Source organism: Babylonia areolata, chromosome 1 (assembly GCF_041734735.1).
Source record: "Babylonia areolata isolate BAREFJ2019XMU chromosome 1, ASM4173473v1, whole genome shotgun sequence".
Classification (NCBI taxonomy): Eukaryota; Metazoa; Mollusca; class Gastropoda; order Neogastropoda; family Buccinidae; genus Babylonia; species Babylonia areolata.
This window is the reverse complement of record NC_134876.1, coordinates 97,859,017-97,870,338: the sequence shown is the minus strand read 5'-3', so window position 1 is coordinate 97,870,338 and position 11,322 is coordinate 97,859,017.

The window sequence follows — 11,322 nt, the reverse complement described above, 5'->3', positions numbered from 1 at the left end:
CTATTACATGTGCATACACAGACCATACACATTTATTACATGTACATACATATGAAGGCCCTCGATCATCAACAGACAACACATTTGTTGCAACATGTGCATGCACGCTGTCCGATTGTGCACATATTTTATTCAAATAAATCAATCTTGCATCATTACTATGGTCTTAAGGGTTATGTCACATTTTTTGACTTACTGTGGAAAGTATCGCATTTGAAAGGTAAGCATTCCCACAGATACATGACACAGAATGTGCATGGATTTTACAAACAGGGCTTGCAGAAACCATCTCAACAAAAATTTGAGGTGTTTTCAATTCATAAGCGGTATAATTGTGTACTGCACAAAACAACAAAATCCTGTTTTCAAATGCTCCCAGTCCTGTATAATGAAAGAAAATGGCATATTTTCATCCGTAAATGTGAATTGTCTGTTATCTTGCTTGAATTATTATTCTAATATAAAAACTATATCCCGCATGGTTCCTGTTCTCATTTAAAATATTTATTTTATTTGGGGGAAAAATCTATGTCGACTCTTTACTAAACTAATGACAGAAACATTAACATGTACTTGTTTGCTGCAAATGTATCATGTTCTCTTTGAAACTGTAGACTAGTGAAATGAACTACATACCAATTGAAAAGAGTGAGACTGCCAACAGGAAATGCAGTGCACATGTATACATCATGGAAACAATCCTTTGATTTTCTTTTCTTGTGTTCAAACTAATGAAATACGGAAACATGCAACAAATAAATTCTATTTTCAATGCTGGTGCAGATCTTCAGCAAAGTTAGGTTTCCAAGCAAGAAGTACAATCGTGACAGAATGGCCAACATATAAGAAGCATGCATATCACTCCACAGCCTGAAGATCGTTGTTAAGGAAGTCGTGCCCATCCATGCCTGAATCATGAAGCATTAATATTCACACAAAGACCATCCATTTCGTGACAGCATGAAGTATTGATGACAGATAGGGGAAGAAGGCAGGGAGGGGAATGGCTGATCCCGTCACACTGGCTCTGACATATCAGCAACTATACAGTTACAACAAACATGAAAAAATTGTTCATTAAAAATGGTGGACTGGTTTTTTTTTCTCATGGTGGAACTGTACAGAACAGCCAAATGAATGAGCCAGGGGTTTCACTGATTGCAGAAGGTAATTATTCCAAATCTACAGCTTTGTCGGCTGGACATGAGTAAACATTTAAAAATATTCTGTGATTCAGCTGACTGTCAATGAAACTGCTGGTATTGTCACTGCAACCGCTGTACACCGGCAGTTGAATAAAAAAAAAAAAGTCCCCATGTTTCAAAGGCTATGAATCTCCAGTACATATTGTAATATGCACTGTATGAGTATTTCTACACTGCTAAACACTTAAAAAAACCTCAAATACTAGAACACTAAATAGCAACTATCAGCTGGTTTTGAAAGTGCAGTTGTTTGGCAAAAATAAGAGCATAGGCTAATTCCTTATGGGAAAGGGGGGTCTCTGTCCTGATAAGCAACTCCGTTTGACTCCTGTGATGTAAAAGATAAAATTGTACTCTTGATCATGAGTCTTAAGATATAATGGTCATATACAATGATTATATGTTGATCTAAAAAAAACAGCTGATTCAAAAATGACAGTTTCATTTTTATTTGAGCAGATACGTTCTATTCCAAAGTGACACTCAATAAAACACTTCCCATTGTTTGGCACTATCAGTGAGCAATCTTTCTTTTAGGCCAAGGTCTGGGCAGTTAAAGCGCTTTAAATTGATGTCCTCACTTGAAAGTGACAAATGAAGCCATGTATGTCTTGTAACCTTACACTCGAACAATGCATTCATGCACACTGGTTTTTCAGACCTTGGTGTCTTCTCCCATCTCAAACGACCAGCCAAAAAAACTCCAGTTACTCAAGTCAACTGTGTTTGGACATGTCCATATACACTACACCACATCTGCAAAGCAGATGCCTGACCAGCATCATAGTTACCCTACGCACTTTGGCCTTGAGGGAAATTAAAAGAAAATGAAATAAATAATTAAATTAATGAACTGATAAAATAATAAATAAAAATAAAACAAATAGGTAAATAAATAGAAATGTATGAATGATAATACGAATAACAATAATGATAATGAATGTTACAGAAACAAAGCAATTATCCACAAATCATTAAACAGATTCCCAAATGATTGCCTAGGGCTTAAGAAAACAATATTGAAAATAAAAAACCTAGAGAAAAAAAGAAAAAGTGTTTTGTCACTGTTGTAAGGATTTTCAACCACAGTGATATTTTCAATTGTTTATCTTGTATGGTTACAAATTTCACCAAACATTTCCTACCGGGAGTTGTTTTTGTACATTGTAACAGTTGTTCTTTTCCAGCTTAAACGTAAACAAAATGTGAACGTGGTGCAAATTGTCACATTCTGAACTGCACGTATAAAAAACCTTTTTGGGACATATAATAAACAAAATATCACCAACAACAACAATCCTGGTTACATTTCACAGAACTGAAAGACAGGAGATACAAAAGCTTCGTCACATCATAGGATTAAAAAAAAATCATACAGGCATTAGAAATTATTCTTCTGAAACTCTCAGTCATCTCGGCATTGATTATATCATACATCACTTCCCGCATCATATAGATGGAAAAATATTGGATAGAGAGTGGTCTGACATAAATCAAAATATCATTTTAATGTACAGGGTTCATTTATGGTCATTATAGGATAAAACGAAAAATCAGGGTCCCGTCTGTAGCATGCACTTAGTGTATGTAAAAGAACCTGTGGCAACAAAAGTTGTCCCTGGCAAAAATTTGTCAAAAGAAAAAAAAATCCACATATGCCTGAAACGGCTGTTTGTGTATGTAAACCATACGCAGCTTGCATAACTGAAATCATCTCAACTGTTTACACTTTATAAAAATATCCCTGTCATCTCAGTTGTGTGTAAAACATACCTGTCATCTCAATGGTTTAACACTATTAAAGCATACCTGCTTGTATGAAATGGTCCTGAACTTTTGTGAAACCGGTAAACGAGGGGAAAGATCTGCACAAAACAGAAAGAGCCGGTATCACTGTGGGTCTCCAATTGATCGAACTATCTGGGTTTTTTAAAATTATTTATTATTATTATCATCATCATTATTATTAATTAATTAATTAATTAATTAATTAATTAATGGCTGTGATCCCATGTTTTCATTCTTTGAAGCTGTCCTATTTGCTTTTGTCAAGGAAAATCAAAAGCTGCTCAATTCATACACGATAAAAAGCTTTGTTTTGTTTTTTCTTTTACACGAATGCTTAAAATAATACACCATTTTATGAGTATACACTTTTGAAGCTTTGTCTTTGCGTACACTTTTGAAGCTCTTTGAAATTTTCATGCTTAATATAACATGATTTTTCTTAATTCATTGTTGTCACTGATTATTTTGAAGCCCTGACTGGCTTGTTGGAAACAATTAAAATGGGATATGCCTCTGATCAGACTGAATGGTGCGATGCATTAAAAACAAACAAACAAAACAAAACAAAACAAAAAAAACAACAACAAAAAAACAACAACAACAAAAAAAACAACAACAAAAAATCAACAACAACAATAACAATAACAAAACCAACAACAAAAAACAAACAAAAAAACACCAAAACAACAACAACAACAAAAACAATAAAAAAAAAAAACAACAAAAAAACAAACAAACCCAAAAACAAAACAAAAGACTACCCTGCTCACATTTCAATTCAGAGGTGTTAATATGCATAGAAATTAGAACACTCTAACACAGTAAAAGTTGCAGTTGATCTTAACATTCAACGGAAATGACACTTCAATTGGTGAGAGGCAAAAAATAGAAATGACTCATTCACAGTACAACTTCTATTGGTGACAGAAAAAAAAGAAGAAGAACAAAACAAAACAAAATAAAAAACAACAGGCACTGCTGGTCATCTGAACGTTAAACAGAATTGACATCAAAGTGCATGCTTCCAGTGGAATAACAACAAAATCGTAAAACAAAATCTTACATGATAAATACTTGATTCCCATTCCTCAAACTGCAAGACAACATGATCACATTTTAACTCTCTCCATACGAACGGCGAAAGAGACGACGTTAACAGCGTTTCACCCCAATTACCATCATCAAAATACTGCAAACGGAAGGCTCTTATACTGAAGAGGTGAATGTTGACAAAGAATACCACAATTCTGACGACGGAAGCTGAAGGTTGGGTCATTCAGACAACCACTGGACATCCGATGGGTCTGTGTAGAGGAGAAGAGAGGACTGGCCGTACTGAGTGAGTTAAAACGAAATACTGCACACAAATCATTCTCTGAATTGCAAGACAGCATGATCACATTCTAAAACAAAATCCTGCACACGGATCCTTTATCCCTATTCTCTGCATTGCAAGACAACATGATGGGGAACATATAACTGGAAGCAGCTTTTTTATATGGTGTTCGGTGAAGCAGTTTGCAGTTGTCACTCAATCTGTCAGTGCTGTCACTGAAAGTGAATGCTACGTATCTTGTGCTTGATGTGGAGGAAAGATATGGCTGGCGTGCGTAAGCTAGGATATGTATGTACATATTTCTACTTCTGTGCACTGAACGGATGGATATAGACATATTTTCTACTTCTGTACACTGAACGTATGGATATAGACATTATTACTACTTCTGTACACTAAAAGTAAGGATATAGATGTAATTAAAACTTATCTGTGTTTTGAATGCATGGATAGTGACATAATTACTAGTTCTGAGCACTGAATGTATATATATTGACTTAATTAATACTTCTGTTGTACTGAATGTTTAGATATAGACATAATTACTACTTTTGTGTACTGAACGTTTGGATATGGACTTAATTAATAATTTCTGTGTGCTGAACATTCGGATATAGACATAATTATTACTTCAGTTGTCTAAACCTATGGATATAGACACAATCACTACTTCTGTTTTCTGAATGTCTATGGAGCCTCACAAGTCCATCTGAGGGAGTGATGACCAGAAAATATAACAAATAAATGGCTCATATATAATATATTAAGGTTGAAGCCATCACCTTTTACGATACTGGGGACAGTATTATTCATATGTGCTGTGTTATGAACTCGGTACAGGAAGGCGGGGGCCAGTCCTTTCATTCTACCAGTTCAGCCTTTTCCAGTTGATGTCAGGTGTGCTGTGTTATGAACTCGGTACAGGAAGGCGGGGCCAGTCCTTTCATTCTACCAGTTCAGCCTTTTCCAGTTGATGTCAGGTGTGCTGTTATGAACTCGGTACAGGAAGGCGGGGGCCAGTCCTTTCATTCTGCCATTTCAGCCTTTTCCAGTTGATGTCAGGTGTGCTGTTATGAACTCGGTACAGGAAGGCGGGGGCCAGTCCTTTCATTCTACCAGTTCAGCCTTTTCCAGTTGATGTCAGGTGTGCTGTTATGAACTCGGTACAGGAAGGCGGGGGCCAGTCCTTTCATTCTACCAGTTCAGCCTTTTCCAGTTGATGTCAGGTGTGCTGTGTTATGAACTCGGTACAGGAAGGCGGGGCCAGTCCTTTCATTCTGCCACTTCAGCCTTTTCCAGCTGATGTCCGGTACCCATTCACACCTGGGTGGTGTGAGGAAAACTCTCCAAAGGAAACATATGGTACATACGTGTTCAGACGGGAAAGTGATGGGAAAGATCTTCTAACCACTCTGTTAACACACTTTCAGTGGTATTACTTATCTTTCAAGTCTTAACAGAAAAAAGGTGTCAAACTCCAGAGCAATTACTATCACCGGTGCTCATATATGATGCAGGCTGAACAAACAAAACAAAACAACCATATCAAACACACACACACACACACACACACACACACACACACACACACACACACAAAACAAACAAACAAACAAAAACAAAAACAAATAAACCAACCAACAACAACAACTGCAGATGGTTGTGTTACACCCTCAATCAAAAATGGTTGAGATCTTCAGCTAGCCTCGAGCTGGCACGTCAGTCGAATGGTTTTGACACAACATATATTATGTGCTTGAAAATTAACACACAGCCCCGATATGGCCTTCCACGTATTTAGCATTAGCTGGAGCGGAGAAAAACAACCAAAAAAGAGAAAAGTGAAAAAAAAGAAGAAGAAAAAGAAAAAAAGAAAAACGAAACAAACAAAAAACCCACACCAGAAAGCTAGAGTGCATGATTGTTCTTTTGTTAAACACCATTGTCTGGTTGTCTGAGAGTGTCTAGGAAAATGCAATTAAAGGAAAACAGTGTAGCACATAAGAAAAAAGTAGGTGTTGGAACAAAACTGGGTTATAATAACAATTATTATTATTATCATTATTATCACTGATGTTGTTTTGAGACATATCTTTCAATCCATATAACATATTCAGTGTTTGTGTACATTACAACAGGACAGCATAAGACTTCCATCTTGTTCTGTGAAATTCACTGTATTTGAATTTGGCATTTTGAAATAAAATACTGTCCAAGCTAAACACAATTAATAAGACTCTGGTCAGAGACAGATGAAGCAGAGAGGAGGCAAGTCCAAACCCAGTTCACCTTCCTAACCATTCCTCCTATCAGCAAGATCTATGATATGACTGTGTTGACCACTGTGAAGATATGACTGTGTTGACCACTGTGAAGATATGACTGTGTGGACCACTATGAAGATATGACTGTGTTGACCACTATGAAGATATGAATATGTTGACCACTGTGAAGATACGACTGTGTTGACCACTATGAAGATATGACTATGTTGACCACTGTGAAGATATGACTGTGTTGACCACTATGAAGATATGACTATGTTGACCACTGTGAAGATATGACTATGTTGACCACTGTGAAGATACGACTGTGTTGACCACTATGAAGATATGACTGTGTTGACCACTATGAAGATATGAATATGTTGACCACTGTGAAGATACGACTGTGTTGACCACTATGAAGATATGACTATGTTGACCACTGTGAAGATATGACTATGTTGAGCACTAAGAAGATATGACTGTGTTGACCACTGTGAAGATATCTGTGTTGACCACTGTGAAGATATGACTGTGTTGACCACTGTGAAGATATGATTGTGTTGACCACTATGAAGATATGACTGTGTGGACCACTATGAAGATATGACTGTGTTGACCACTGTGAAGATATGACTGTGTGGACCACTATGAAGATATGACTGTGTTGACCACTATGAAGATATGACTATGTTGAGCACTAAGAAGATATGACTGTGTTGACCACTATGAAGATATGACTATGTTGACCACTGTGAAGATACAACTGTGTTGACCTCTATGAAGATATTACTATGTTGACCACTGTGAAGATATGACTGTGTTGACCACTATGAAGATATGACTATGTTGACCACTAAGAAGATATGACTGTGTTGACCACTATGAAGGAGGTGACATGTGCATGCTGGGAGATTCTTATTTTATTACTTGTTTATGACACTTACAAAAACAACAACAATAATGATAAAACAATAAAAAAAAAGTTTGGTTAAATTAGTACTATCAGCACACATCCAGCTTGGTCAGAGAACAAAACTTGCACACTGAAATACAAGTACACGTTATAAAATATGAAAATACAGATCCTATGTGCCAGTTTGATACTTAACAATCATGATTGATATGGGGGACATAAAATCATCATTTCAATGATCATATGGTGGATATAAGATTACATTTCAACCAGTTTGTTACAAGGGAACCTTTTTTTCTTTCTTAAATTCTGCACATTCTATCTTCAGAAACAACATACTTCTCCATTTTGTAATTGTAAATTCAGGTCCTTTAGAAACACATTTACATTAATTTTAGTTTAGCTTTATCTATTTGGCAGGACCTATGGGTTATTTATTTTATTCCTATTATATATATATATATATATATATATATATATATATATATATATATATATATATATATATATATATATATATATATATATATAATTACACACACACACACACACACACACACACGCGCGCGCGCGCGCGCGCGCGTTTTTTTCTGCTCCACATCATCTGCACTGTTTCAGCTCATTACTTCCACACCTCTCATTCCGAGTCTCCCACACACAGCCAAACCTGGGCTTATCCATTGCAGTCCCCGTGTCAGCAGTCCAACTAATATCACGTTACCAATTAGAGGCCATACAACAGAGGAGACCCTGCACTGCTGCTTACTGATATTGGTGCATGGTGTTCAGGGGTGCCTGTTCTGATTTAACACACACAGGACATCACCTACCTTGCATGTGCTGGTTGATTCTGTTCCTTGACTGCCCACACGTAAAACCAACCTCCATTAGTAAAGATACCTATCATAAAAAAGTTATCTTCACTGAGAATCATCCTGGACATAATTGAGGCAAGACATCTTCTTCTTCTTTTGTGTTTGTGGGCTGCAACTCCCACATTCACTGGTATGTACACGAGTGGGCTTTTAGGTGTATGATCGTTTTCACCCCGCCATGTAGGCAGCCATACTCCGCTTTCCTAGGTGTGCAGACTGGGTATGTTCTTGCGTTTCCATAATCCACTGAATGCTGACATGGATTACAGGATCTTTAACTTGCATATTTGATCTTCTGCTTGCGTATACACACGAAGGGTGTTCAGGCACTAGCAGGTCTGCACACATGTTGACCTGGGAGATCGGGAAAATCTCCACCCTTTACCCACCAGGCGCCGTCACCGAGATTTGAATCCGGGACCCTCAGATTAAAAATCCAATGATTTAACCACTCAGCTATTGCCCCGTCAAGGCAAGACAAAAAAGAACTAGAAAAAATGAGGACAATTATTTTCTTTGGGGTTTATTTCTTTGGGGGTATATATACATATGTGTGTGTGTGTGTGTGTGTGTGTGTGTGTGTGTGTGAGAGAGAGAGAGAGAGAGAGAGAGAGAGAGAGAGAGAGAGAGAGATAGCAATCTAAAAACATATTTCTACGGATATATAGAAACAGATTTAACAGATTATCCAACAATTGTCTTCATGTTGATGTAAAAGAACAAGAATGATGGACAAGAGAACAAGAAAAGAAAGAAGAGGGTGTGGGGGGGGGGGGGGGGGAGGTAAAGTTATGACTGCAGAAGCAACAGATTGTATCCATAACAGCCAGTAAACAAATAATGTTTACTGTCCATTACTGCGAATCCCTGTGTGGATGTCTATAAATCATTTTGAGAATGATCACTTTATCTGTACACATCAGCAGGGAGCACGCATTCCACAACATTCATGCAAGTCAACAGAACTCCTGTTTCCAGAGACAGACGATCTGTAGCCACCTGGCCTGACAAACACACTTGCAGGAGTGACAATTATTTTCCCATACTGTATAGATGTTGCATCAAGAGAAATGACCCCTTAAGTTTATAGATTTCGTGCAATATCAATGCAAGTCACATCACACAACGGAACAGAATATCAACGGGTTATTTTGCTATAAAAAAATGGAAAGCATAAAAACCAAATCAATGCTTGAGGTAGTGCATTGTCACAAGATGTGTCAAGAGAAAAAAAAGTAAGAGCTGTGAACATAAGGTGCACTCTGTCGAGGAGTGGTAAAGTCAAATGTTCCTCACAGATTCATATGATTATAATTATAAATCATATGATTATGATTATAAATCAATGAGCAAAATTTATAAGAGGTTTACACACATGTAAATCCTATTGCCACAAACATTTCAAACACACACCACCTCTCTCTCTCTTTGTGGTCTAAGCAAACAAAAAATGACAAGTACAGAAACGTTTAAGCAATTAAAACTTGCTCTCTTGCCATTTACCATGTACAGAACCAGCAAATCATATGTACAAGCAAAACAAATTACTGATAATTATTATGCGATATCACAAAACTAATCATGAAGTACACCTTGCTCTCTTTTCCCATTTAACACTGTGAAAATATTTGTCGAGAGCAAAGTGCGTGTTGGACAAAAGCGTTGCACAAGAAATTATTGTGAAGTAGATTAATGCCACTGAATGTCTCCACAAAGCAGATTCAACTACAATAATATACACAAGGTCTTTCAAAACTGTGTTGCTCAAGTATTTATCATGGACATCAGTTACAGCCTTCGTCAGAAGCTTCAAACGCAGCAAGTTTTGCTATTTTATTTATTTTTTTTATCATCACAATGAAGCTTGCACTCTCTTACACAAATAAGGAAAACTTAAATAAATAAAACAGACAGGTGAATACAAAAGGCAAAGCCTTCATATCTCACGTATGATTCCCGAAGAACAACAATAACAAAACAAACCCCAAAACACCAGGGGTGGAATTGTGGGTTGGTAGTTACCAGTACACGTATACACATTAGCGGTCAAAATCATAATTTTGTTTACCATCAGAAACAAGTTACCAGTACATGTATAGATAATTATAATGATCCAAATCATAATTATCTTTGCACACCATCAGAAACAAACGTTTGTTAAACCGAAAGCTGTGTGTTAGAATCAGAGCAATTCTATCAACAGAACCCAACATATCAATTTGTGTTTCATAGTTTTATGGTCGGAATACAGATCTATCAAAGTTTCAAACTTAATTCGCAGTCTTCATTTTGCCTTTTGGCGATGGATAAATCACCAAAATTATTTTTTCTGGCATAATATACATGATAATATCACTCTAGACAAGTCCAAACAGTTCTGTCAGCAAAGACATGTAATTCATATAAGCAGAAGCTATTTGAACTAAAAATGATGACATGATAAAATGACTGCTTCCGATCAGTGTGTCAGTATGTCAGGTAAGGGCTAAGTGTTCTGAATAAGGAAAAAAATGTAACTGTGACATGACTGTGGAAGAATGTATATGGCTTCTTTATCATTTTTGTACCCTTCCCAAAAGTACATTGTCGTTGTAATTTGAATGTATGAAATATATTTTTTTTTACTTCTTATTTTAATGCCATTATTTTTTTTCAAATGAGGATGCTGACATTTTGTCATTGCTTCAACTGACTTCTTCAGTGGTTATTTACCCTTTGAACATCAGAGTCCAAAATGAAGAATTTTCTGCATGTTCAAAACTTTGGAGTGCAAAAAGTTTGGTTAAAAACTAATTTATATCAAATAATTATATTATTGCAATGGTCTCTAATGATATGATATCTCTTGATCTGGATTTTACACACACACACACACACACACACACACACACACACAAACATGCACACACACACACACACACACACACACACACACACA